The sequence below is a fragment of the Perissodus microlepis genome, chromosome 20 (genome assembly GCF_051167445.1).
Source record: "Perissodus microlepis isolate ML-2025 ecotype Zambia chromosome 20, ASM5116744v1, whole genome shotgun sequence".
Taxonomy (NCBI): Eukaryota; Metazoa; Chordata; class Actinopteri; order Cichliformes; family Cichlidae; genus Perissodus; species Perissodus microlepis.
In genome coordinates, this window is record NC_140480.1 from 16,580,582 (window position 1) to 16,608,115 (window position 27,534).

Consider the following 27,534-nt stretch of genomic DNA (forward strand, 5'->3'; position numbering starts at 1 on the left):
ATTTCTGTATTAGCCCATTTAGATGCTACATATGTGTAGAAAGAGACATTTTGAAATCCTAACAAAAAGTCATCATTTTAATTGTTATGCCATGTTTGTTTATCTTACCTTTCAGTCTCAATCATAAATGAGGAAGCATTTCTGGCTATACTCAAACACAAAATATACCAGTGAAATTTCAAAAATTTGTCTCTATACCAATTAAAGAAAATTATTGCCATTGTGTAAGCGGCCAAAGAATGTAAACCTTTCCTTTAAGGGTCTTGACTATTCCAAAATGCTGACTTTAATGCTTTTTAGCCATTCTTCAATAGAACAATGATATTGATTCCCCAACCATCCAATGTTTTTAACTGTTCATCCAGGTCAGGATCTTACAATGTACACTGGAACAACTGTTTGCTGACAATTTATGCCAGAAAACCGAAAGAACCAAAACGAATTTCATTTATTTAGCCTGAAGTTCTCCACTAGTTTTGAACTGTAATTTCCCTAAATATGTACTTAAACATACTGAGAGCTATAATTTGGGTTGGTGCTTAACTAGGACCAGATCTCATCATCAGATTTCATTCATTAATAAATCACAGAAAGTCTGTTGAAATAAAGAAATATTTTCAGCGAATGAAGATTCATTTTTGTTGCAGTTTGAGAAAGACTTCCTACATTGTACATTCGGTGTACATTGAAAAAAAGGCCATGTTGGATTTACTTGATTCAATAGTGGACATTGGTTGCACACAAATGTTTTGCTTTGGCAGAAACTTAAACAACTGAGTTAAATCAACACAACTTATTCATAGTCAATAAACCTGGGAATTTATTGTTCATAAAACGTGACTGAAACATGTTTAGATGAAGTAAGTTGAGCTCTTGGAATATTTTAATCCTTCACAATTTTGTCATTTTATTTCAACACTATTCCATAACCTTTACCACAGTACTACTTGATCACTTAAATACTACATGTTGTCTTCACATTACATAATGTTCAACAAAGTCTAGAGTTATCCTGGTTGCAGGGGGGCTGGGTTAGGAGGCAGGGTACACACTGGACAGCTCACCAGTCAATCACATAGAGACAAACAACCATTTGCACTCACATTCATGTGGAATTCAGAATCACCAATCAACCTAAGCTAACTCTAATAACTGCATGACTTTTAACTGTGGGAGGACACCAGAATACTCAGAGACAAACCAGTGCAAACTAGCCAGATTGTGGATTTGAAACCAGGACCTTCTTACTGTGAGGCAACAGCGCTAACCACCATGTCACCAATCCAGGGTTAGCAAAAGTAGGAAAGCTATGATTTCAAGGCTTGATGCAGAATTTTCTGTACGTTTCTGTCCTTGACAGGTTAAACCACAATAAAAAGCAATAGCATACATGTTGTGTGTGTGTAGTCATCTGTCTCTTATAACTCCAGTGATTTTCCTGCAGTTTGAAATCTCATGTGATCTTGTTAATTTCATGAGTCCAGCAACTAACCACTCTTACTAGATTGTATCATGTCATCTTTTCGTACAGATCCTACATGATTTAATTACGTTCAAGATAGAAACATGAAAATTTTGTGTTCAAATTACAATGTAAACTTTTTTAATGTAACAACCACCCAATTTACTTCTTTCGGTATACCAAAAAAAGTAGAGGTGGCTGCTCGACTTGACTGAGATGGATGCCTTCCTCAAACCACGATCCAAAGCGTGCGAGACTGAAATCCCGTGCAGTGTCGCGAGATTTAACATTGCATTTAACATCATATCATTGACTTACTTCACTCGAACATGATATGAACAATTTTATCTACCCGCCCTGCATATTATGTCGTTTCTACACTATATAGTTACACTTAACTTTAAACCATGAGGCAATTGTGTTAAATACACGCAAGATGCTTACATAAATCCAAGAGCTGGCCAATCCCTTTTTTTCAGTGTAAAAGGACGTAGCCATCTGCAGTATTTTAAAGAAGGGGTGTATTTTGCTTAAGAAGCATTTTAGAGAAATTACATTGTGTTTCTGTAACGCATCCCTGGTTCACAGGTTGAGGTATGCCACCTTGATGGATCACTCCTGCCCTTTTCTTGTTTTTCTCTTCTCTTCACTTCCTCGAAACATCGAGAAGATGTAATACCACTGACTTTCAATAATCCCACAGATTTAACGGGTTGTAAACACACCGAGGTTTAATCAAAATCGCTGTCGGTTTGTTTGTTTATTTGCGAGTTTATTTGTAACGTGTACGTTCTGCTTGATTTCTCCATTTCTTCAGCAGCGCTTCCAGTCGTGACAAGCACTGTTTCATTTTAGTGTAATTGCATACACAACACTCCCTTCCCATAATTACTCACTAGCTCATCACACCCAGGACATGAAAAACTGAAAATGACCACATCTACCATTTGCAGCAGTGTGTGTCATCTTCATCGCATCCCCCTCCTCAGCCCCTGAAATGCCTCCTTTACCATTCGTTAGCATAGCATCTCCGCTCAGCCTCGGCCTACCATCTATCACAGCAGACCAAGGCAAATGGAGCTTTCAGCTGAGTGGTGATAAGGAATCGCAGCCACATTAAAACATCTGTCACACCTCCAAAGCCATACTCGGCGTGTGTTACAACGGCCAGGGAGGAGGGAGGAGAGTGAAGGGTTCAGGGAAGGAAGAAAGTAGGATGCAAGTAGGGACAAATAAGAGACGGGATAAAATGTGGATAGACAGATCATTTTAACAATGCTTACATTTCTGACATCTTTGTTTGTTTTTTACTTCCATCATCATTCATATTCTACACTATAAACCTTAGTTATCTTAATCAAGTGCCCATACTGTAGGTGGAAGCCATTCAATATAAGTCTGTATTTGTTGTTGTTGTGTTTTGACCTTGTTTTGTACTACTGATGCCACATACTGTAGTTTTTAATTGTCTTTTTTAACACCAGCAAAACCTCAGTGAAAAGACATTGGCTTCTTTTCCAGCTCTATAAAAAATGTTTGTTTGGGTAAAACATAAAGTTAAAATGCTGTCTTTTTTAAAGTTATTGAAGTGTAGAAAAGAGCATTCCATTAAGTTGAAAAAAGAGGGTATCACATCCTTCTCAGTAGCTTTACCTTTGAACCCAGAACTGTCTTGCTGTGAGATGACATTGCCTGCCACTGCACCATTATGGTGTGTGAGGACAATAATTTGACTGTTTAGAGGCTTGTACAAATAGGCATTAGATCGTAGACATATCCAATGTCAATTATATGCACTGGGGAAAAAAAGCATGCTTTTGCTTTTTCTTTTTCTTATTATGCCCTTCCAACGCCTCCACTAAAAATGTGCCTTTTGTGTTTATGGCAGTTTATGTTCAATCTTGTTGGAAAACAGAAAAAAACAGTAGTGACCACCAGGTGTAAATAATGGAAACCAAGGAAACCGGTTTGTCTGAATCCAAAATACACTGACTCTCATTCAGTCACAAGGGTTTATTTTACTTCAGTTAAATTTTGATATGTCCTATACCCAAATTGGCAAAAAATACCTACAATTTGGTATAATTCTTCTTTTAATTTTTATACATATATTTTATATATAATTTTATTATATAATTTTTATACTTTAGCTTTGATTATCCAAACCAGTATCATAGCAAAGCGTGTTATAGACACATGCATTTCACGCTTTGGTGATGCTTGCAGAAGTTGCAGTACATTGCACTACCAGCAGAGGGAGGTATTTTATTTTTCAACCAATCATTGGAAGGTGTTTAAACAGATATTGCTAACACATTTAAATGAAAATACACATCAGCCACCTAGGTTAATCCTTTCTGGCATAATAGTACCCTGGAATTTACTTCATAGCTTCTTTGGTCACTAGCAATTTCTTAACTTATTGGAAATATATCTTCTCCCCAATGCTGGTACTGCAACTTCTGCATGAGTGTTCATTTCACGCTTTGGAGAGACAGAGTGAAATGGACATAATGGACTGACGTGTCTTTCGTGATTAAATCGTGATTAAAGGTTGTTACAAGATCAAGGACTCAAAGTAATCAATATTAACTTAATATTAACTTGAAGTATGTAAGCACGTCCAGGTGCATCACTTCCTATATTATTATTTATCATTATTATTGCTACTACAGAAAATGTAATCTTTGGTGTGTGAAAAATTTTTTTTGAGGTGCTTTTTTTTCTAAATGTCATCTTAAATGTTATCTTTCTCCAAAGCATGGGGTCAGGATTTTTGTATAGGTCTAACTTTAACCTTATTCTGTTTGGGATCTATTTTGTATCAGGTCTAATCACTGGAGTTCTTCAGAAAACATAGTTTTCCTTTGAGTGCTGCTCAGATGGGACATCCAACCCAATTAGAGCAGGTGTAAGATGACATTCAGCATATAAAGCCCACACTAACATTTGATAACTGGTACTAAGCAGTTATACCAATACTGTGTCAGTGTTATTCTGACCCAATTTTTTTAGCCCAGTGTATTTGTGTGTATATATATATTTCCGTTTAGTTCCAGCCTTAGCACATCACATTTTACTGCTCTCCCTGGTAAGTCCACATGTTGAAAGAAGAGACCACTTTGGCATTTCACATAAACACTAGGATTAGGCTTTATTGATTAGACATTTGCTTTGGTGTCATTGACACATCTGTACATGCATGTATTTCCACCAGTACTTTTCGTACACAGCATCTTTTCTCAAAGTTTTCAACAATGCCACCCTTTAGAAGAAGCACACATTTTGACAAATCTGGAAAGAACAATAAAGTAAGTCTCCAAAGGACAATGCAATTACAGCAGCGCACATCAAAAAGTACAAATTTGACAAGATGTAGTATCTATAATTACTTACCTGCCTTGTTTTACTCAGATTAAGCAAATTACTTGAGTGTCTTTTGGGCAAACTGAATGATTGAGATAAATCCAAGCAGTAACTGGTGCATCATGTGTATTATCCATGAATGGCTTTGTATCTTAGTCCAATAAAGAAGCAAATCTAACTTCAGTTTTAGATTTAAAGCTGTTTTCTGATTAATTAACTCCAGTCTTTCAGTCTTTCAGGGTTTTTTTTTCTTGTCACTCTGAATGTGGATTGGGGTGATCAATGCACAGCTACAGCTGGTTGAAGGGGACCAAATCCATTGAACAGTTGATTTGGTTCCATTTTACCAGCTTTAGCAAAGCATTTTAGGGTAGAATCTGGTCCAGAAGAGGTGACAGGAAGAAGTGAAGATGCCTGAAAGAGACAAAGCCAGAGAAAGGAAATGATAAGAAATGACGCTGTTCACACCCACGTGTCGTCAATAAGCACTAATAAAAAATTTGTACAAGCTGCAACAAACCAAACAGCACAATGCATCAGCAAACAGGCATTGATTGCTAGAAAAAAATGTTGCCCTTAAAAGAGTGCATAGAAGAAGCCAGATGATACAAAAAAGGTATGGATTGCAAAAGACCAAGGGAAAAAGATGAAGAACAGAAGAGAGTGAGTGAGCCAGAAGGTAAGACAGAGAAAGGGGAATAGCAGGTAGGATGGGTGATGAAAAAGAGATGAGAAAAACAGAAAGTGGGGCCCTGAGAGATAAGAGAGGAGCACATATAAACAATGGTTGCAGACAAACTTGAAAAAACAGTGAATTCATCACCTAACTGCCAATACTGCTAATGAAGCCAGTGGATAGGACAGCAGGAAAATTAACTCACATTGACCTCTAGCCTTACACGTGGAACATCTCCTCCTCTCTCCATTTCACCCAGTCTCTCCTCACCAGCCGTTACTGTTCTCACGTCTATGCACTAAGTTCTGGCCCATAGTTGGGCCTGTTCAGTGTGGTGGCACAAAGATGATGTACTCAGCAGTCTTGCTGCATGGCTCTGCTCGTCTTTGGAACAACTCACTCATTTCCTGGTTCAATTAGCCTAGCTAATCATTTAATCATTAGAAAATAAACTTTTTAAGCAGACTCATGGCCCTAGAAACGTATTGATATATGTTGTGTTTGGACTGTACTTTTTCATAATTGACTGATCTTATATGATAATCAATGGCTTAACTGAAATGACAAACCTGCTAAAGACTGTTTTTATATTAACAAAGGATCCGATACATAAGTGGACATGGGAAAGGATGGCTCGTACTGAAAATTATTAAAGTAAAGTTTTGTTTTGAACTCTAATGTGAAAAGATGCGTACCATATGTGCATTGGTAGCATCAGATACAAACTGGCTGGAACAGACCACACTAATCTGCAAATGGAGCTTTCTAACAGAACGGCCACAAGTAACTCATCGGGTATCCTTCCACACTAAGCTTATATAGGCTGAGATTTTTAAGTGTCTTAAGCCTGCCCACGGTTTCTCTGTACTGAACACGGCTCCACCCCTTTCTCATTCAAATCCCAGAACACAGACATGTGGTCATATATAAACTAATTCAGATAAATTCAGATATTTTTATATTTTCAAAAGCATTTTTTTCTTCAAGCTTTTGCCCTGAGCCATCATTTGTGAGGTGTTCACCGGAGTCTTTTGTGGCAGGACTGGGTTTGTTGGTGAAGGTCATTTTGAACTGTGGGGGAAACTCAACGGGTGAGTACGCTAGCACTGACTAAATTTTTAACAGTTTTCCTAGTTGTCAACAAATCTCAATTGTCATCTTTCCTATTCCACTGGTGACAATGAAAACACACACAGTTTATTCTAACTCAGTCCCACCAACGCCATACTGGAACAATAAATATGGGTAAATCCACAGCTGAAGAAATTCACTGTTTGCGCCAAATTGAATTTAAAAAAAAATGTTGTCCAGCAGTCACAGCCTGCTGTGTGTAGCTCTACTAAGATTTAGCACTTAAAAATGACACGTGTAATTGTGAACTTTCAGTTCTGTATCAAATCTGTCAAGATAACAAATACAACAACCTAACACAAATCGCATAAAAAAAAGCGTAAATACTAGCTGCGGATGTAAAGACAGGGTCCGTCCAGTATTTCTTTCTCTCTCCTTCCATCTATTTAATAAACTTGCAACCTATGAGAACGGCAAATTGATGAGGAGGACGCATCCTTGAGTGAGGAGGAAAAAAGAGGGGGAAGAGAGAAGGGAGAATGACAGGAGGAAGAAAGCTGGAAGTAGCACACAGAGGAGAGGACAAGCCTGCATGGCCTGAATTCTCTACCTGTCCTCGAGCTGCAGTTGCTCTACCTCTGCAACATGCAGCACTGCAGTGTGCACGTGTGTGCGTACTCTGTGCTTCCAACAGAGTATCCTGTGTTGATTCTCATGTCTATATTTGATCCTGGTGTTGGAAGTGTGAACTGTGCCTGTGTAGTATGTTCACACAGGATGGATGGTGAGGCCGAGTACTACCCGGCAAGCTTCTCTGTGTGGTCAAGCACAACTATCATCTTCAGAGGAGAAAGCGCTGCACACTGAATCCTTTTCATAGCAGGATTTTCAGTAGATTGAGGAGAGAATTCCTGCCTGTGCTTTATTCTTGCAATCTGTGGCCCACACACTCATCAAACAGGCAACCCTCCTTCACCCCACACACCTCCACTCAGATCTGACATCAAACAGAATCATTATAAACAGAGCGTTTTATCATTAACCTCGCTCAGATGCCTGCTGAAGGCTTCACCGGTGAGTGCTCTTTCAACATTAAACTGTAAGACAGCTCTGTCAAGATCACAACTACAATAAGTAAAGGTGTTAAGCATTCATAAGTTTAGCAGTTCAGGAGCTCAGCGAAGTGGACTTTATATATGTGGGTCGGAGTGCTTAGTGTGTGTGTGTGTGTGGGCACTCTTGCTTGCTGTTACTGTAGGTGCCCTCTATGAGGCTGACTGCATGGTTGGAGATAGGCTGGCTATTTTTCTATTCTGGGACCGTGCTGTCCGCTGCATTCCTGCCCTTATATTGGAGACAGAGGGGAGGAGGAGTTGAGGGTTAGGGACAGCTGGACGCCTGCAGAGGAGCGAGGGAGAGACGGAGCGGTAAAGACAGTTAGGGAGTCATAGTGGGAAGGTCAGTGGGGGTGCACGGCGTCCCTGGGGAGGCTCACACAGTACAGGTAGTGTTACGTAGCAGCTGCCTGCCCACAGCTAAGTAAGGCCCCAGCAGGAGGAGTGACACTTTGAAACCAGTCCCGCTGTGGACTCTGTCACTCTTGCTCACCATGATATTTTCATTTCAGATGTATGGCCTGACACCGGGGGCTGCACTAATACAACCTGCCATACGCAGCCACTCCCCTCACTCTATCGGTCTCTTCTCTCGCTGACCATGTCATGCGTTCTGCCTATCAGTGTCCTACTGCTTTTTCGGTGTCTAGCTGACTGACTGCCAGACCTTGGTTCTCCATCAAGCGCCAATACTGTGGGAGGGCGAGGCCAGGAAACCTGTCAGACCATCACTTCCTGTCACATCAGTGTGAAACCCCTGATGGTTCTGAGGGCCACTGTTGCAAAATAGCCATTAAAATCCACTTAAAACCACAATAATCTTCTGTAATGCGGCATTTAAATGAAGCAGATTTATACAAAGCATCCTAATGAAGGTCTGTGTGCATGTCTGATGAAGATGTTTGCCAGCTGGTAATTAGCTTAATGCAAGGCGCACCATAGTAATGAAACAAGTTGACCTGTGGTCAGGCTGTAAACTTTATCTTCTGTGGCTGGCTGTATTAATTCCCTCTAATTACCTAGTGACTAGAGGCAGAGGGAAAAGTGGGACGTATATCATCAAACTAAGCTTAGACATTTCAATTAAACCTAATTTCTATGGGAGATGTGATGTAAAATAAAAGTCCATCAGCAGAGACCAGCCTTTAAAGACTTGGGGGATGGTGGGTCAGCACCTCTTCAAAATCAAAGGACCTGTGCCACGAGGTTAGCAGTGCTAATGCTGCTGCAGTCCACTGCAGACACCGCCTGGCTGCCTCTTCTTCTACCACCGACCCCTCCTCCGCAGCATTCGGACGTGAGCAGCACCCAGCGGCTGACTCAGCACTTTTCCCACGCCTGATTGGTTGATCAGAGGGGGAGGCAGGAGTGTAACAGGGCCCGTTATCCTCTGCTCAGCTGGTTCCTCGCTCTCTCCCTGAAGATAAAACACGTCTATTGGATTAAAAAAATAAAAGTTTCCTGACCTTGTGGCGACTGCTTGCCTCAGGTGCCGCACCGCGACTTTCTTTATCAACCGTCTCAGGGTTGCTATGGCCTATGATGATTCTATCTCAATACTGTAGTTCAAATTGTGGAGCGACGTTGACATAAACAGTGAGGGCAATTGGTAGACCTTTGTGTCTTCCAAACTCACCTCTCTTTGCAGTGGATAAAATACCATGATCGGGTTTGCTTGTGGCCATTAAATGTATCTTAGCTTGGGATCTTTAATGTCTCTTTCATTAAGCGTGTATGCAGCACTCATACTTTGTAATTATTGCAGCGTTTATCTTCTGCTGCTTTTGATTTTACCTCACAATGATTTAATCCTCAAAGTCGCTTTATTCCTTAACCTTTTAATCTAACGGCAACACCCTTAAGACGATCAATACCTATTTAGATGATATATTTAATTATATCCTCACGCTTTGGCCCTCCCATGCCTTTCTTTGTTGACCACCACAACATTTAAACAGGATTTGACTGTTTTCAGCACTTTAATTTGCTTTTTTACAAATAGGACTAAAGCCTGTTTCCTTAATAAACCCTCCCTTCGAGGACTTTGCCAGTTTTCAGACTTGGCAGGAGTGAAATACTTTTCATTTAAGGAGCTCTACACAAACTTTTGCCATCATGCAGTTTGGATGCAGACTGCATGGGCTAGCCATGAGCTAGCCAAGGTTAAAACAGTGATGAGACAAGCATTAGACTGTCCTGCACTTTTATACTGCTATGTTATATGTCAAAGATATATTATGTATATATTATGAATATTAGCATAACATATGACAACAAACACACTTAGACATGACACTAGCTATTCTGCCCTCTGCTCTCATACTGGATATTACTGTAGAAAACAAATGTTAGTTTGATTTGATTAGATTTGATATACCTTTAATAGTCCCACAAGGGGAAATTTCATAAGGCTGCCGACCTATTGCACGCAATGGCGGCGCCATCTTACCCTCCGACCATACATACATTACACAAAACATCACATGGGGAAGACAGGTCAGAGAGGTATAACAATGGAAAATGCACCACATGAGGAAAGATAAGGAGAAAAAAATAACTCCCCCAGTTATGCATTTGTTTGGCTTTGTGCCATTGCATGTTTAAGACAAAATTCAAACAGTTTGACCCTGCATATAAGTTAGCATTGTGGCTAATATTTTCTGGTGAAGTAGCATTTCTTCTCAAGTATGACTTTGCTAGTGACAATGTTAGCAGGTGAGATATGGTTAGTCAGTTGGCTGTAAATAATCGGGCCATGGTTTAAAAAATGGTAATATTAACTCCTCGCTCTTAAAGGCAAGAACGTCTATTTTTAAAGTTACATTATAGTCGATTTACAAGGACAAGATGGAATGAAAAAAGTTATATAATGCAAATTTAAGAGCAAAGGTTGAGACAGTAAGTGCCCTTAATGAGCCATTTTATTTGGTAATTTCACCAAATATATATTCTGAAAGTTGGAGCCCTATTTGGATCTCCTCACATAGCACACATGTGAGTCTACTACAGTTTTACTGCCCTTTGGACCTATCCACACTATAGCAGCACACCATCAATAACTGTAATGAGATTAAAACACACACACATTAAGAAAAGCACAGGAAAGCTCTTATTCCTGCCAATGTAGCTGTGTGTGATTTTATGCGATAGAAAATGCTGAGATGTAGCTTCAAAACTTAAATGGAATTGGTGTCTAAATATGCTGGAGACAGCCAATATCTGTAATTACACGCTCATAAACTAACGTAAAGATATAAAGAATTCCTGCATACTGGGCTGTCAGTAAACTTCTTGGGAAAGCAGAGGAGATAAATGGCTCCGATAGACAGTAATGAAGAGAAAAGCCCCTGTTTCTTAAGGAAAAGGAGATCAGATAAGGAGAACGAGGAGTGCTCCAGAAGTTAAATTAAAACAATTTAATGAGCAGGTTTTTGATTTTTAAAAGAACTCTTTGAACGACATTAAAGGGGAGAAGACGTCATCCGGTTCGGAGAATGATGTCATGATCCATATGAGGTGGCTGCCAAACCGCAGCAGACCTGCCTTCTGTCTTCACCTTTCTTTCTCCCCCTCTCTTCTCTCTCTCTCTCTCTCTACCTATGCAGGCTGATTGTCACTCTGAGCACGCTCCAACCTGCCCCTCCCCACCCCCATTCCTCGTACCTCTCCCCACTCCCCCACCCCCCACCCCCTTTCTTAACGAACCACCGCTGCCACTTAGGTGTTTTAGTCATGCATTACAGGCTGCGGCAGGGCCACAAAGGCGTGCTTGATATACACTCTGTTGTGAAACAAAAAATCCAATGCAGTTAAAGTCAGAATGGGCGCTCGGGTGTAAAGATAGCCCCGGCTGACATGTTCTTTTCTATTGCCAGACAGTGGGACACCCACTCTTTTAAAGCTTGAAAAGCTCACAGAGACGGAGAGGCTTCATAACAGTGTCCTTGTTTTAACGTGGGACAAAAGGAACTAAAAGAGGGCCTGAGCTAGTTAGAGCCATCTAGATTACAATCAGCAGCAGATGAGTGTCTTGGTTGTTTCTGTGAAGACGTGTGTCGGGATGGGTAGGTGTAACTAAAGTGATAAGGTTTTCACTTACAGGCAACATAGTGGGAATAAAGAAAGTTACAGTGTATCATTCTATTGATACATTTTATTGGTCTTCTAATTATTGGTTGGTCATAGATGAATAATTTGGCTATCATGTTAAATTATGAACATAAGTAAACTACAAGTTTGAGCCTTCTGCATCATTTAAAGCAGGGCTAATCAGTGTCAGTATATGAATAAGGACTACACAGGTATGTGAAAAGGGGCTGCTCATATTGAGCGACTCAACAAGGTTGACTCTCCAACTGTACAGTTCCTTTTAGCTAAAAGATCTTCTTTGACATTTGATTTTGCAGTTTACAGTTTTACTGCTTCGGTTTATTCTTACTATCATCATTCATTCTTTCCACTTAACAGTAAAAACGATAAAGAAAAAATGAAAAGCAACCTGTTCAGCAACGATACAGTGCACAAACTACAGATAGGTTCTCATTATAGGGCGTCAAACTACGGTGTTAATCACAAGTCTCTGCATGCATAAATGATGTCCTTCACATACATTATTGCAATGGCCAATACGTCACGGCACCGACGCCACAGAGCAACAAAGTGCACTGAAGGAGTCAGTGGCGTGGATCACAATCATGTGGAAGAAAACAGGACTCTAAATAAATGTCAATGTTGGTCCGAGAGACTGTAAGAAAGTTTAAGGGAACAAATCTGTGCTGCTTTAATCTACACTACGTTTACATAAAACAACTGTGCTCTTTACTCCACTTACCTCCAGTAACGCTGTGAGGAACCTTCGAGTCATTTTTGACCAGGATATGTCCTTCAACGCACATATTAAACAAAGATGTCAGACTGCTTTCTTCCATTTGCACAACATCTCTAAAGTTAGAAATATCCTGTCTCAGAGTGATGCTGAAAAACTAGTTCATGCATTCATTACTTCCAGGCTGGACTACTGTAATTCATTATTATCAGGAAGTCCTAAAAACTCGCTGAAACGTCTTCAGCTAGTCCAAAATGCTGCAGCAAGAGTACTGACAGGGACTAGAAGGAGAGAGCAGATTTCTCCTGTTAAATCCAGAATTTAATTCAAAAATCCTGCTCCTCACATACAAGGTCTTAAATAATCAGCTGATGAAGACTTGCTGATTAGAGGGCTTGTCTGGTCTTGTTTTTCCTTTACTGGCCAAGCAGGCATGATAGATAGCTGCTCCTTCCTGATCTTGGTTCTGCAGGAGGTCTCTGCCTGTTAAAAGGCCCACGTAAGGCCTCGAGCAAAAACAGTTGGATTCGACGACTATCTGTTCTGATTTTAGAAACAGAATATCACTTCAATCACCAGGATCATTTTAGAGACTCACTCAACTTGTTCTTTTCAAATCCACAATGAGATCTCATCCCATTGAGGTGCCGTGCTGATGCCCCCAGATCCGACAGGAAAAAAATGTTTTCACTCTACGAAGTGGAATTCGTTGAAAAGAGACCATAACTGCTACAATAGCCCCAGGCTAATACACAACCCACTCATGCTGTTCACTAAACCTATAGTTTCTACTGTAGCCCTGCTGCTGATACAGCACTACTTCTGGTGTGTAAAGCCCACTGTTACAGATGGTAATCCAGCTATCATATACTGTAATAGTCTCTGTGCAACAAAATGGAAGCAATTATCTCAAAGCACACAACGATCGTTGGAACAGATCACAACGCATAACTCTTTATTGGTTTGGGAGATTTACTTTCTGCGACTGGCTCTCTCTCTTTGTAATTCATGTTCTTTACAATTCTTCTCTTCTTCTTTTGTTTCTTCTCTTCCTTTGTTTATTGATCATTTGTTCCTCGGCTTTCTCGTTAGTCTTGAACCCCTTCCTGGGGCTCTAACGTAGCCTTCGTGCCACCACAACTGCCTTCTTACTTTCTCTTTTCTGTCCCCTACCTTGCTCTTTTTTCCTTCCTCTTCAATAACAGAAGTTCTGAGCAGTGAGGTGATGACAGGGGAATGCTAACTAGCCTTGTCCCGACGCCGCACTCTCCTCCTTTTAGTATGTATGTATGTGTACTTACAGGAGGGAAGAGAGGCCAGACTCTGCGCTCTGCTTGCTTGACTGACGGACTCCCTGACTGACATGGTCATTTTACCAGCTGACAGTCCACAGCTGACTCACTGCTTTTGCTGCCTTGCAGGCTGCTCCACTAATCTTCCTCTTCTATCGTCCTGTATCACTGGCTGTGGCAGGCTGGCTTGCTGACTCCCTGACACTCTGCACTCCAGCACACTGCTCCCAATTACACTCCTCCTCTGGTAGACTGAAGGGAGAAGGATGCATGAGACCCCACTGAGACAGAAGACGTGCTGTATGCACATAGAAATCGCATGGGTAACTACTGCACTTAATGTAGATCATTGACGCTAAGACACCAGACATGCAGGTGCCAATTTATTCAATAAGTAATGTAATTTCTCCTAAATTTGGTCAAAATTACGATTTCAATTACCAGTCTGTTTCAAACATCTACAAACCACCAATATCAAAACTCATAGTTGCACTAGAGGGCATGTGCAGACTAGACAAGATTCATTCTCTGGAGACAATGAAGGTCTATGCAAAATGTTTGTGCTCTTGACTGGATAAGAGCCAAAGGGTTAAATCTATTGTATTCTTTCATGTCTTCTCTTTCCACTCACCCTGAGATCAGTTGTATTTGAGGGTTGCCCCTGCATGAACCTGGTTCAAGAAAGGTCTTCCTGTTAGAAGGCTGTTCTTCTGCCCCACCGTTACCAAGTGATTGTTTGTAGGAGATATACAAAGAAGAAGGCGGGATCTCTAATACTGATTTAAGCTTACTCATAATGTGCCCTGACATTGCCAATATTGCTAACTATCAATATAACTGAAAAGAATTCATGTTCTTGACAATATGATTAAAACATTAAAAAGTTAACTAGACTTCATGATGGAAGTCTACACCACATTACCAGCACAAACTACAGCAGTCTCTGTTTTTTTTTTGTTTGTTTTTTTTACTTTAACCAATTAGCTTTAATTTCAATTCAGTTTTAATTTGAATTGTACAGCACATAGCACCAAAATCACAACAACTGTTGCCCCAAGGAGCTTTAATAGATTGATACATATTCATAAATATTTTATACAGGTTTTAAGAACTATAACAGTTCCTCCTGTCCTTCTTCATGAGAATTCCTCTAAAAATGAATCTAGAGTACATGAAACCATTCTTTCCCACAGTCTTCCTTCACTATTCTCATAACCAGTAATCAAAATAACAATATGCCCAGGAATGCATTATATTCTGAGATATACCTTATGAGATACATCAGTGAAACTCTACTTTATATTCCCTGAGATGCCTCTCCAGGCAATATATTTTTTGAAATACTGCGGGACATGGATGGTAGTGCTCTCAGGCAGGAGTTGCATTACAAAAGACACTGGAGCTGTTCGTTCAATAACCCAAATGTATTTTGAAATAATTAAAGAAAAAAAAGTGCTTATTCTGGGACAAGTGATAGCCACAAAAGAAACAATTAAAGTGAGGAAATGCCTTTTTCTAATTTTTTGGTCAACGGACAACTATTGTGTCGTAAAATTGTAAATGTTATGACCTTATAAACGCAGACGGAGTGTAATTAGAATATCAGGATAACTGTAAACTCTAGCGGTAATCATGGGGAGGAGGGGTGTCAATATAAGGGGACCTCGCATGTGAAAATATGTGTGTAATCTCCAGCGAGCAGAGAGAAACAGTAGCAGAGGGGACGCAGAGGAGGGGGATGTGGTCCACCACCAGCACCACCACAGTGTCCTTGTTCCTTTAATTACTTCCTCTGCTTCACAGCTTCACTGCATAACAATTATCCTGCGTGTTCATTTGAAGGGAGCAGACCCCCTCTCCTCATATTGTGCAGTAACGGACATCAGACAGGCTGTGATGTCAGCAGCATTGCTTGATGTAAAGAGAATACTAGTGGGAGCCATTAAATTAGACTCGGGTTAATGCAATTGTCTTTTACAAACACCCCTACCCACCCATCTCTACCTCCTGCACAATAAACATGAGCAAAAGTTGCCCGTAGCATTGCTCAGTCTACATGTAAAGTTTTGCCTTTTACTCTCTGCATTGCATCTTAAGAGCGTTCAGCAGATACTAGAAGAAAGGCACTACAGATTATAAACCCCGCTTATGTCCCATAACTGCTACTATCAATTATGCACTGCTGGAATGTTAGATTCTTCAGCTTTTAGTGCTTTAATGTGAACTTACTATTTTTGCAGTGCAGCACACTCACAAGGATAGGAAGGGGTTGGGTCTTTTGCAGTCTATTGGAGTCTAATTCAAGCAGATGTCTGTTTAATTGATCGAAACAAATTACCTCAACATTGATCTCTGTCCCGGCCTAAGCGACTGATCTGCTTTTTGGAGCCACACTGTGTGTGTGTGTGTGTGCGCGCGCGCACGCTCGGGGCAGGGTGAATCTTTTTTGGCTCTGACACACTCAAAGAGAACGTATGGCTTAATCGCTAAATGATAAATAGTAATTTGCTTTCTGATTGTGCTGTGTTTTCTTCATTGATTGTGAGGTTTCCTTTGAACTAATGCACCATCATTCTAACATTAAACCGCTGGGCCAATTAACTAATTGACTTTTAAGGCCCATAATTATGAGAAATTCATTAGATGTTTGAAGCCGTTTATTATCAAGGCCTTATCTTCTTTCTTTCATCGGTTGTAAATTGTCTCTTATAATTCCAGAGGCATACGTACTGTACGACACATGTTCCATCACCAAAAAGCTCTTTCTGCATCTGTACAAGACTCCTGTAATGGCTAAGACCAAAATAACTTTTATAGGCCAAAAAGAGACATCACTACTCATATAGGTACACGTATTTGAGTTTTTATTTTTTTTTTAAAGCTCTGCATACTTAAACCAAAGATTATACATATAAACTTTTTAAAAAAAACAACTTTTGGTTTTGGATTCAATATTTTTTAAGCCTCAGCATCAGTATTTTGTTTACAACATGCTAGGTTTAGGACCTAGAAGCATGAGCACTACGTTATGCACTAATGCTAGCTTGTTTGGTTAGCAAACTATAACTATAAATTGCATGGAGTCAAAGCAAAGAAATCCATATCTACTAATTAGTGCTAAGTAAAAAAGTGATAAAATACCACAATTTCATTCATCAAAACTGAAGTACAAACTTTCAGATTACCTGAACCACAAAGTAAGCTATACTAGTTGTCAAATAATGCTTAGCCTAGCCTAGCAAAATATAGATTGGTTACAGCTGCTTGTAGTGGCACAAATCTCAAACAATCTACCATCCAGACAAGTGGAATATTAAGTTAAAAATAAATAAATAAATAAGTGGAAAGAAAAAAAAAAACACCCTCCAATTAGCATATTTATCCTTCAGTCATTTTTCATTCATTCAATGAATATAAGTCACACACACATATGTGTTTATATATACTGGAAAACTGCAAACTTTGGCTGAAGCCTATTGCTGATGCTACAGATAAAAAAAGCTTCTACAGCTAAAGAAACAAATCACTGAGCTACCGCCCTCAGAAAAGGTGCATTACAACCATGTAATGTGAACATTAAAAAAAACAGAACATAAACAGCCAGATGAATCAATACTGTGGCTGGGTCTGTTGGTGTTACATATACATTCTAGAGCTACTTTCTGAGTGTTTATGTGGCCATACCCACATTTCATTTAGACCGGTATGTGTGACGGTATCTATGTGTGTGTTTTATATATGTGCCCATTGTGTGAGCAATGACTTTGCAGGGGGTTTCAGATGTACATTTCCCCTGAGATTAGCTTTTGAGACATAAACATAGAATGGGATATAATAGGCTATGTGTGTGTCCTTGTATCAGGGCGAAACGACACATACATTACCACTCCACCGCATCTGTTTCAACTTCCATTACTCTTTACCGCTATTATATTCCGTAGATTGCTGCCGAAGCACACTTACTATAAACATGATTAAAAGAGAAAAAAGTCCCGGCAATAAACTCTGACACTTAATATCAAACGGCTGACTTTACAATCTTCTCTCCTACAGTCTTGTCTTCTACTTCCTTCTGTCTTCTGAGATACACAGAAATGCAGTGCAAGGAGGCATATTAACAATTTAAGAAACTAAACTCACCTATCTAGGGCACCATTAAAAATATAAAGGCCTCATTTGGAGCCATTTGTTCTTCTATCACTACACACCTCATGATGCCACATAAAGTCACCCCTGATTAAAATTCGCGTTATATTCAGCGTTGCGGGTATCTTGTGTACTGCAGAACCCTGCAACCATGTTTTCACCCTTTTTAGAATAAAAATGAAAAAGGAACTTCACAAATGTATCATTTTTCCAAATTTTGAAGTGAGCCATCAGCACTATAACTAGCTTCTGCAAGTGTTTCTTGTTGGTAATTGCTTAAAACATGTTTCCTTATCGTAATGCACATAGGGGCACTGACAAAATAAAAACACACATGGTGTGTTTTTGTTTAAGTAGACAGCAGCACATTAACAAGATTTTACATTCTGAAATACAATAATGTACCCTGTGTGGTGTGCACTGTGTAAAGTCACAGGATATACACCAAACAGACCCTCCCGATTTGGTTACGCTATAAGCTGCAAAAAATTCCCATCAGTTGCCATAGCTGCCTTCTATCACTAGTTGCTGTTTCAATTGTTACCTATCACTTTTCAATGCATATGTTAATATGTTCTTTGCAGAGCTGACAAGCTTGGTGAAAAGCTGCAAAGCTTTAAAATATATTCTGCTTCTGTAGGAAATTATTTCAAATGCCTTGTAGTGATACTAAAGATGAGCTATATTTGAGAAGGACAGGTAATTAATTTATGGTGTGGGTGGTATAAATAAGGCTACTGTGGTGTCAGAAGACACTCCTACTAGTTGGTAGAAATATCACTTAATCTCTAACATTCTTTACACTAACAGAATCAGAATCAATTAGTGTTGGACAGAAACATAAGTATATTAATACATTTTTTTAAATCCCAAAAAATTGGTGGCATTGTCCAACAAATCATCAACCTAACAGTACGAATGGCTGTTTCAGAGAGGGTGAACATCTAGTGAGGCACAGTCAGCAGATTAACAGCGAGTGTTGCTTTATCAGTCTGAAGAAAGAAAAAAACACATGAATCTGGTCTCTAGCTGTTTTTTAAGGAGAAATACTGCTCATAATTAAATCAAAGTCTTTGTCTTCATTTTGATTGTGAATCACTTTGTATATTCTGAGTTAATTTGGTCAATTTGAATTGAATTTAAATTAAATGTGTTTAATTAGTTTGTGAGAAATTTGAGCAGGAAGGGTCATTAATTAATCCTCTGAGCTCTAATCCTTCAACAGACACTCTTGTCTGCGTGGTTGGTGAAACATCAATTTACAATCCATTGATGATTAAAGCTAGGGTTGGGGTTCAGTTAATGTTGACTCCTTTTTATAGAATTTAAAGAGAAATGTAAAGAGATTTCATTTAAAATGTAACAAATTCTTGTTTCTGTTTAATATATCTGGCAAAAACCCAATGCTACCCCTAATCTCCAATGACCTTGTGAGTCTTTAGTGTTAAGATGCAACTGCATCACTTTATGCCTAGGGCATAAAATCATAAACATCTAAAAGCTTTTGCACAAATGCCTGTATAAACTCAGAAAAAATGCAGGTTTGGCCTCTAACATAATCTTGCCCTGGTTGATTGACTGTTGTGCTTCAGCTGACAGAGAGTGGTGAATCAAGCACTTCTTTACACATGCGTATAGTCAGCTGGATTGTAGGCTCTGCATTAAATTCCATATTCACAGAGGCAATTTTTTTGTAAGTTACTACAGTCAATGTTCCACATGACTGATCTGTATGTAACTACCACTAATCCCTCACTGGGCCTGTGGATTACAAGCTTTGCCTTTGCCCTTGTGTGGACTCCAAATGGGGAAACAAGTCAGCCAGCCAGCCAGCCAGCCGGTAAGCTGGCAAGTCAGCCAGCTTTGGCATTGGACTAAACAGCCAGCAAAAAAAAGCTGGAAGAGAGGGTCGGGGAAGCCCTGAGAAGAAGCTGGAGTTCTCAAGGTGTGTGCATGCCTGTATGTGTTTATGTACGCGTGAGTATGTGTATGTGTGTGTGGATGGATGGATAACTGTCTAGCGCAGAGTGAGTCAAAGCGGTGGCATTGGTTTACTTTTAGCGGGGCCCCCCAGTCGTCCAGCTTTGGCTGTCTCAGCACGGTGCCGCAGTCAGCATTGTTGCATATTTAATGTCCTGATGAGAGCTTCCACCTGCTGACACAGGCAAAGTGACAGAACAATACCCGCCCAGCCCCACCTCATACCCCCCCCCCCCCCCCCCCCCCCCCCACACACACACACACACACACACACATACACACAGGAGGCCCTGAACACCATCATCAATCCAGCCTTCGCCTCGCCTCATCTCACACGCTCACTCGCCACAACTCCCTCCGCTACGATCCTACTTCAGTCTACGCTGCTCTCTCGTTTCCCTTTTTTTCCTTTACCACCCCCCACCCCATCCGCATCTCCTCTATCACACACTTACTACTGTGCCCTTCTATCTTTGAATTCTCCCACAGTACAACGACCTTTCCCGCTGCTTCTTAAAAATCACTGCAATAAATCCCTCCAACATAAAAACACACTCACACACTTGTACTTACTCACAAGCACACATACTTTACGTTTCTTTGTGTGTGTGTGTCGGGGGCGCTGGGCGGGGGGTCTTTATGAATATGTTCTCCAGTGATGTGTGGAGCCTCTTCATTTGCGCCTGCTAAGATTAGAACTGTCTCTCATATTGAAGCTTAATTAGCTTTGAAACAAACACACGACTGCGTGTATTGTAATGTTAAACAATTCTTCCTGGCACGAAGCTGTTCTTCGCGTTTATTACCCACCCCCTTTTTTTCTCTCCTTGAAAAATCACATTGGCAGGAAGTGTAATCCGACTGCATATCCCTGTCAGACCAGTCGCTCCCACACAGGCACAGCACCCCGGGGTGTACACCTGACCAGGGCCAAATTACTGCACTGAAACTGGCCCAAATAATACCTAAACAGGGACAGGTAAACCTTAAGTAGGCCACATACAGTATTTATATACAAAGTAGGCCAAAATCCATACACTAAAACCTGACATGATTGTTATACCTGCTCCCAAACCACACCCGGATTAGTCACTGTTCCAGCACACATAGACATACTGTGCCTTTCATACATACTTAATCAGAGCTAAAAAATGATTACAGAAAGACCTGCGTGTCCTGCTGGCTCAGCATCCTGAGACAGATATCATACAGGCTCACACTGTGGGTTTGCCTCATTGTAAGTCTTTTTCTTTCACTTTTCCTGTCACTTTTCTCTCTCTTAGCTGTCTTGTAAATGCCATAAGACATAAACTTCCCCCACTGCAAAGAAGTTGACAGAACAATCAGACCAAGTAACTTGAACGAGAGGTGAAAAATTTAGACTTCTGATTTAAAATGTCTACAAGTAGGCCAACAAGTCGAAGCCAGATCCAGACAGCGTGACTGCATGCAGGCGTCTAAGCACAGTAATCTGTTAGAGAGGCCTGCAGCCAGTCTCTTCTTCTTCCTCTTTCTGACCATCCTCTCAGGCCCATGCTATCCATTAGCAAGCATTTAATCACTGCACCATTTACTGGAAACCGCTATCTGTCTGTGGTGTGGGTATGTCTACTTGTGTGTCATTTTGTAGCATTAGCAAATTCACACAATGTATTCTTAAAGTAAACAAAACGGACTTCTTAAAAACTCATCACCATCACAGGGTGTGGGGGAAAAAAAACACTTTTGTCCAAATGAACTAAGAATGAAAGACAAATCTGAAAATCTATGACAGCCATGTGGAAAATGTCGACCAGAGTTTAGCTGCATCTACACTTTACTGATGTATGTATCTCATTGAGGAGCTGACTGGACTCAATTGGGCCACACCAGGGCAGAAAAATTTTTTTCACATACCTTGCCTGTGATCATGTAGCATGCAGATAGATTATCTACAGCTAGGATGTGGAATTAAAGTAAAATCTTCTTCATCGTGGTGGATTTGCTTTGCAGTTAAGTTTAAAGTTCCTTTCAGGTTGCTGCGCTGCAATTTCTCCCGACCTGGGATACATACTTCTTTACATTCCATAGTTGCTCTTGTTCATATGGGCATATAAAGAAGTATGTCCCCCAAGCAGGCCACTGTCCTTGGTGGCGCATCAGGCCTCACACCTCCTCCTCGCTGCCAGCCCAAAACGCTCGTCAATGGGGAGGGGGAAAAAAGTGTCGAATCAGGAACTGCGCTGACCACTGAATGCATTTATGACACTCACCAGTAGCACAGGCTTCAGGGTTCACTCCTCCCATCCCAACAGAGAGAGTTCTTTTGATGCTAATATGCCAAACTTTTCTGCCTATTAGAATAAGGACCCAGCTTTTTGTTCTGACCCGTGGACCAAAGGAGAGCCGAGATGATTTAAAACTTGAATTAAAGGAGAAATCCATGCAGCTAGTTTACACTTTTTTTCGTTGAAAAGAAAACACCTACAGCTGCCACCAACAAGTCACTATCAACGCTTAAAACACTATTAGAAGACACTTGTAATAAGCCACTATGTCTGCCCACCATGTGACCGCTGAGCTTTGAAATATTGTACATTATGAAGTGATTTTTCTCAAACACACACACATGCACACACGGCACGCAATTCACCTTGAGTGTCATACTTAGAGGTTCAGCTGCTGTGGGGTGAAGGAGATGTGGGAGTTAGAGAATGATGGGAAATAAGGGAGATGTTGCACTTACCTACAGGCAGATGTTGGCTAGAAGCCCCCCAGCACGTACACACACACACACACACACACACACACACACACACATAGGCACACAGATACAAGCCCCCCCTCCCCACCCCCCACCCCCACCTCCTCCTCCCCTCGTCTCTCGCTTCAGCTGGGACGATGCACCAAAGAGAAGAAGCAATAAAGCGAAAGCACAGAAGAAAAGGAGAGTAGAAGAAGAAGTGCTTCGCTCTCTCTTCCCTCAGTCTGTGTCCCAGGTGCTGCCTCTGCAGTCTGTGTGTGTGTGTTTCGCCACACACTCACTCTCTCTCTCTCTAACATCCTCACTCTGATTCTCTCTTTCTCTCTCGCCCTATACTCTCTTTATAATCTCTCCCTCTTCCTCATACTGAAAACTTTTAGTCCGGTGCACAGCTGCTCGTCCCACCGGTCCTCCACCACTGACAGCAATTCCCCCCCTTTTTTCCCTTCACCTCCCATTCATCTACCCTCTCTCTCACTCTCGTTCTCTCTGTCACACACACACACACACATAAACATTGTCCCATGTAGTCTATAGGCTGCCATGCTATGCAGTCGCCCCCTGACTGCCCACTCCCCCTCATATAGCATGTGCTCTCATTCCCTCTCTTTTTTTCTCTCCTGCTCCCATGCGCTCTCTCTCTCAGCCTTCTGCCTCTTTCCCAGTCAAACTATAGCGGTGCTACACTTCCATGCTGACCAGACGGTGGTGGTGATGATGAGGTTTGAATGGCACATGTGGTGCTGCACATGGTCAAAGTGGGGACAAAGCAAGGGGGAGAAGGCCGAGCGAATTAAATTAATCTCTGTATATGTCGTGTGTTAATTTGTAAATGTATATCAGTGTGCATAGACTGTGTGTGTGTATGTGTGTGTCTTCAACTGCCCTTGTTGCTCCAGTGAATCCTATTCACCTGAAGTCCCTTCCCAGAAACACAAACACAATCACAATCACAGACACACAAACACATACACCCTACCTGCTGGCACACACTGTCTGCCCTCTCCTATTAGCCTCAGCCCCGAACTCCAACCAACCAACCAGCCAACCAACCAACCAACCACCCGATCTCCCTCTGGTACACACATATAAATACACACATCCCCCATCTCCTTCCCTTCCCCCTTCCTCCCCCCTCCCCATCCTCTCAGAGATCAATACCAATTTATAGGCAAATGCACAAAGGCTGAGTCGCGCTTTTAATGAATTGAACCATTGCTAACGTCAGACATCTAATGAAGGCTCTGAGAGAGGCGTTAAGAAAACCTATGGCGGGAGCAGCAGAAAGCGTGTAAGGGTTATTGGGAGAGAGTGTGTGTGTGTGTGTTTGTGTTTGTTTGCAGAACTGTAGGTTTTTGGATCACAGGTTTTACTCTAATTTCCAGTCAAGATCCCCATTAAGGTATTTAACTAATATAAGACAAGTTAGAGGATAAAATGAGCATGTTCTCCATCCACAAAACACTAATGCAAAAAACAAAAACAAACTATTAGTAATAGAAAAGAAAGAAAAATGGGGCATGCACTGCTTCTGCTAATCTGCAATGTCAGGAAGTCTCTCTTTGTCTTTGTTCTGTCAAACTTTCAGCTTGAAGGACAATTAAAGCTAATAAAATCTCCATGAAAGCGTGCATTAAAGCATACTGTTGACACAGCACAAAGTTCTCCCCAATATTCTATTTGCTAACATACAAGGAACAAAAGACACATTCCCCTATATAAGAGTCCTTCCACAGTGAAGTGGAAAATGGATATTTTGTAAAAGCTTCTACGTGCATACATTTTCCACTTGTGTTTGTGCCTAACCACTCACATATTGTATATTGCTTTTCCATGCTACATAATCTGACTCTCATGTCTTGTCCTGCACTTTGAACACACAAATTGCCTGAGTGTATCAACTGCAAATGCAGAAGCTAGTATGTCATCTTCTCTATAGCCGCCCCAATAGCCCTTTTGTGTGTTCCTACCACTGTGTAACCAGTGCCATGGGGGCTGCACACATCAGCCCTGCCCGCCCAGTAATTAAACTAAAAGTCTCTTCCATAAATCACAGTCGTCTTCTTCTTTTCTCCTCTCTCGTTCCTATCCTATTTTCTCTCCCAGGGATGGAACGAAAGTTTTGTAAATTACCAGCTATGGCTGGTAAATGAGAGGGGCTATGCACACTACAAATCCAGCTCTAGACACAGACACATTAAGAAGAATTAAGCCACCTATCTAGCTTCTTTGCCATCATAGTCACAATATTCCTGGCGGGAATTACAATTCTCCGGGGAGAAGTAGCCAGTTCCTGCAGATTGCAAGAGCTGCTCAGCATGTAATGTGCACCCTTGCTCCACTACAATACATAGTTGGGAATGTACGATCAGACAGGACTTCTTTAGAACAAGGTGAAGTACTAAAATGTTTTCTCATACATGCAAATGAAATTGAAACAAATATAAACCTCTTCATTCTTGTACCCTCTCAACATTTAGAGTCCCTATGGTTAAGCTAACACAGTTTCACACAGGCTCCTTTTCATACCAAGTGGAGGATAGACACATTCCCTTCAGTCAGCTGTGTCTGCTAAAGCACGTAAAGCTATGAAAGTGCTCTCTTACAGGGATGGGCAAAGATACCCGACACTTTGCCACCTCCTGTCAGTGCTCTGGATGCTTGACAGACAGCTGACTACTGCTGATCTCCCTGGTATCTGCTAACTGGGTAAAATTAGCCTGGACAACGGCAACAGAGAGAGAGAGAGAAGGAGAGACACAGGAAGAGAAGTAGGGGGAATGATAGAGAAGGATGGGAGCATATGCAGGACACTTTTAGAACCTTGCTCTTACTTTAAACTTCTCTCGCTCCTTCTCTCTGGAGAGTGACACATGTGTGTGCCCCGTCTATAGATAGAGCCGAGGCCCCGTTTGGACGGCCGTCCCAACACAATGATGCAACTGATAGAACTCACCTGTGCTGCACCATGTTCAACACCATGCATTATGTTCTGCTGCTGCCATATGGAAATATAGTGGCTCACATGCTGCATAAAATGCAGTGGAAAATTTTATCAAAACTGGCAAAAACAAAATGTGAGGCGATGTGATGACTTCACATGTGTATCATGTACATGTTCACAATCTGAGTAAACAGACAATGGCAATAGCACAATAAATAAAAAATTTAAAAAAAGTACTTTAAACTTGATGTACATTGTGTAAATTCATATTCCATAAAGAGAGACTGTGTCATTTCCACCATTTCCAGTTTTCATTCTAAGGAGTTTTCACTGAGTGTGAAATACTTGCTTCATCTGTCCAGAATGTTGAGCCTCAGAGATAACCCTTGACCTTTCAACCCTGTCCAACATGCAGCATGTTGTAACACTTTCCCTGCTACCACCAATCAAAAAAACAGCGGCGCAACACATAAATAAGAAGACTGTTTCCAGCTCGCTTACTCACATTTGGAATTTTTTCTTTCAAACCAGCAGCTAAAAAACAAAACTAAAATAACAAAACTAAATACTGTACTCTGTGAGAAGGTGGACAAAACAATGGTACACATACAGAAACACACAATATATGCAGTGTGTAAGCACTATGAAAACAAAGAAAGCAAAATTTTAAAAACACTTATTCTACAAATCTCTAAACACACACTGAGGCACTTCAACACCTACCGTAGTAAAGGTGATCCAGATGGGGATGGTGGCCCATGCGGAGTGAAGCAGTCGCTGCAGGCGGAGTCTCGCCTCCCTGGGAGCTGAATCAGCGATGGAGAGTTTAAGGATGCGGAGAGGAAAAGGGGAGGAGGAGGAGGAGGAGGAGGAGGAGAAGGAAAGAAGGAGTGAAAGGAGAGGAGAGGAGAGGAGAGAAAAGAAGAAGAGGGTCATGGGACTTGTGTCTATCTCTCTCTCTCTCTCATTGCTGGATGCAAAAGGAGGAGGGGAAAAACAGGCAGACCAAGAATAAAAAAAAGACATGCATGTAGAATTGAGAGTAAAAATAGTGGCCATAAAAGAAAACCATAGAGGTTTGTGTAAGAGGATTCGATTTTGAAGTGATGACTGGGCAGTGAAATGCGTCAGCCGGCAGCTGCCCGTCCTTGCGCACCACACCAGGCCATGTAAAGTTAGAAGGAAGACAGCTGATCAGACTACCAGAGAAGGAGATGGAGAGAGATAGTGAGTGCTGACAGAGCTGAAGGACAAATCGGGAAGAGGGACAGGGAGAGGGAGGGGTTGGGAGAGCGAAAGAGCGGGAGTAAAGAGAGGCAGTGGGCAAGGAAAAGAGGGAAAATAACGTAAAGAGTAAAATGAAATAGAGAAGAATGGAGGAAGGATTTGGAAGGTAGAAAGGAAAAGGCAGGAAAATGAAAGACAGGAAGGTAAAGTAAAAGGAAATGGGAAAACAAAAAAGAATGGAAAAAGAACTGAAAGAAGGAAATGCAGAAACGCAGAGGTGCAATGTTTGGAAGAGGAAGAAAAACAGAAAAATAAAAAAGAGCAGTTGAAGGGGGAGCTTTTAAAAAGTAAACTTAATTATTTCTTACTCTTTTCTGTCTTTCTTGTCCTTTTGCTCCCATATTCCACTCAGTCACTTTCCAGATATGTCGTCCAGAGGTTGGTAAAGGCAATTCCTCCGCAGAAAAAAAAAGATGAGGGAATGACTACAAAAAAAGAAACAATAACAAAAAAAAAGCAAAATAAAAAAAACACTTAGATATCAAATTCTTAAAGTAAAGTAAAAAAGGGTTTTTAATGATAAAAGGTCATCTGATACCGCTTATGAGCAGTGATTTGTACGTTGATTTTTTTTTCAATATGGGTGTCAAAAATAGTCGAAAGAACATTCGAATGAGAACACTGTGA

The 27,534-nt window shown here is 40.9% G+C and overlaps 1 long non-coding RNA gene across 1 annotated transcript; it reads right to left on the reverse strand.

Annotated features, from left to right (window-relative positions):
* Positions 1-3,633: 3,633 nt before the first annotated feature.
* Positions 3,634-27,534, reverse strand: LOC146364335 (uncharacterized). The gene is made up of 3 exons (XR_014799095.1): positions 27,216-27,534; positions 26,344-26,426; positions 3,634-5,242 (listed from the first exon to the last, which is right to left on the reverse strand). It is a non-coding gene; the product is annotated as an uncharacterized LOC146364335 (long non-coding RNA).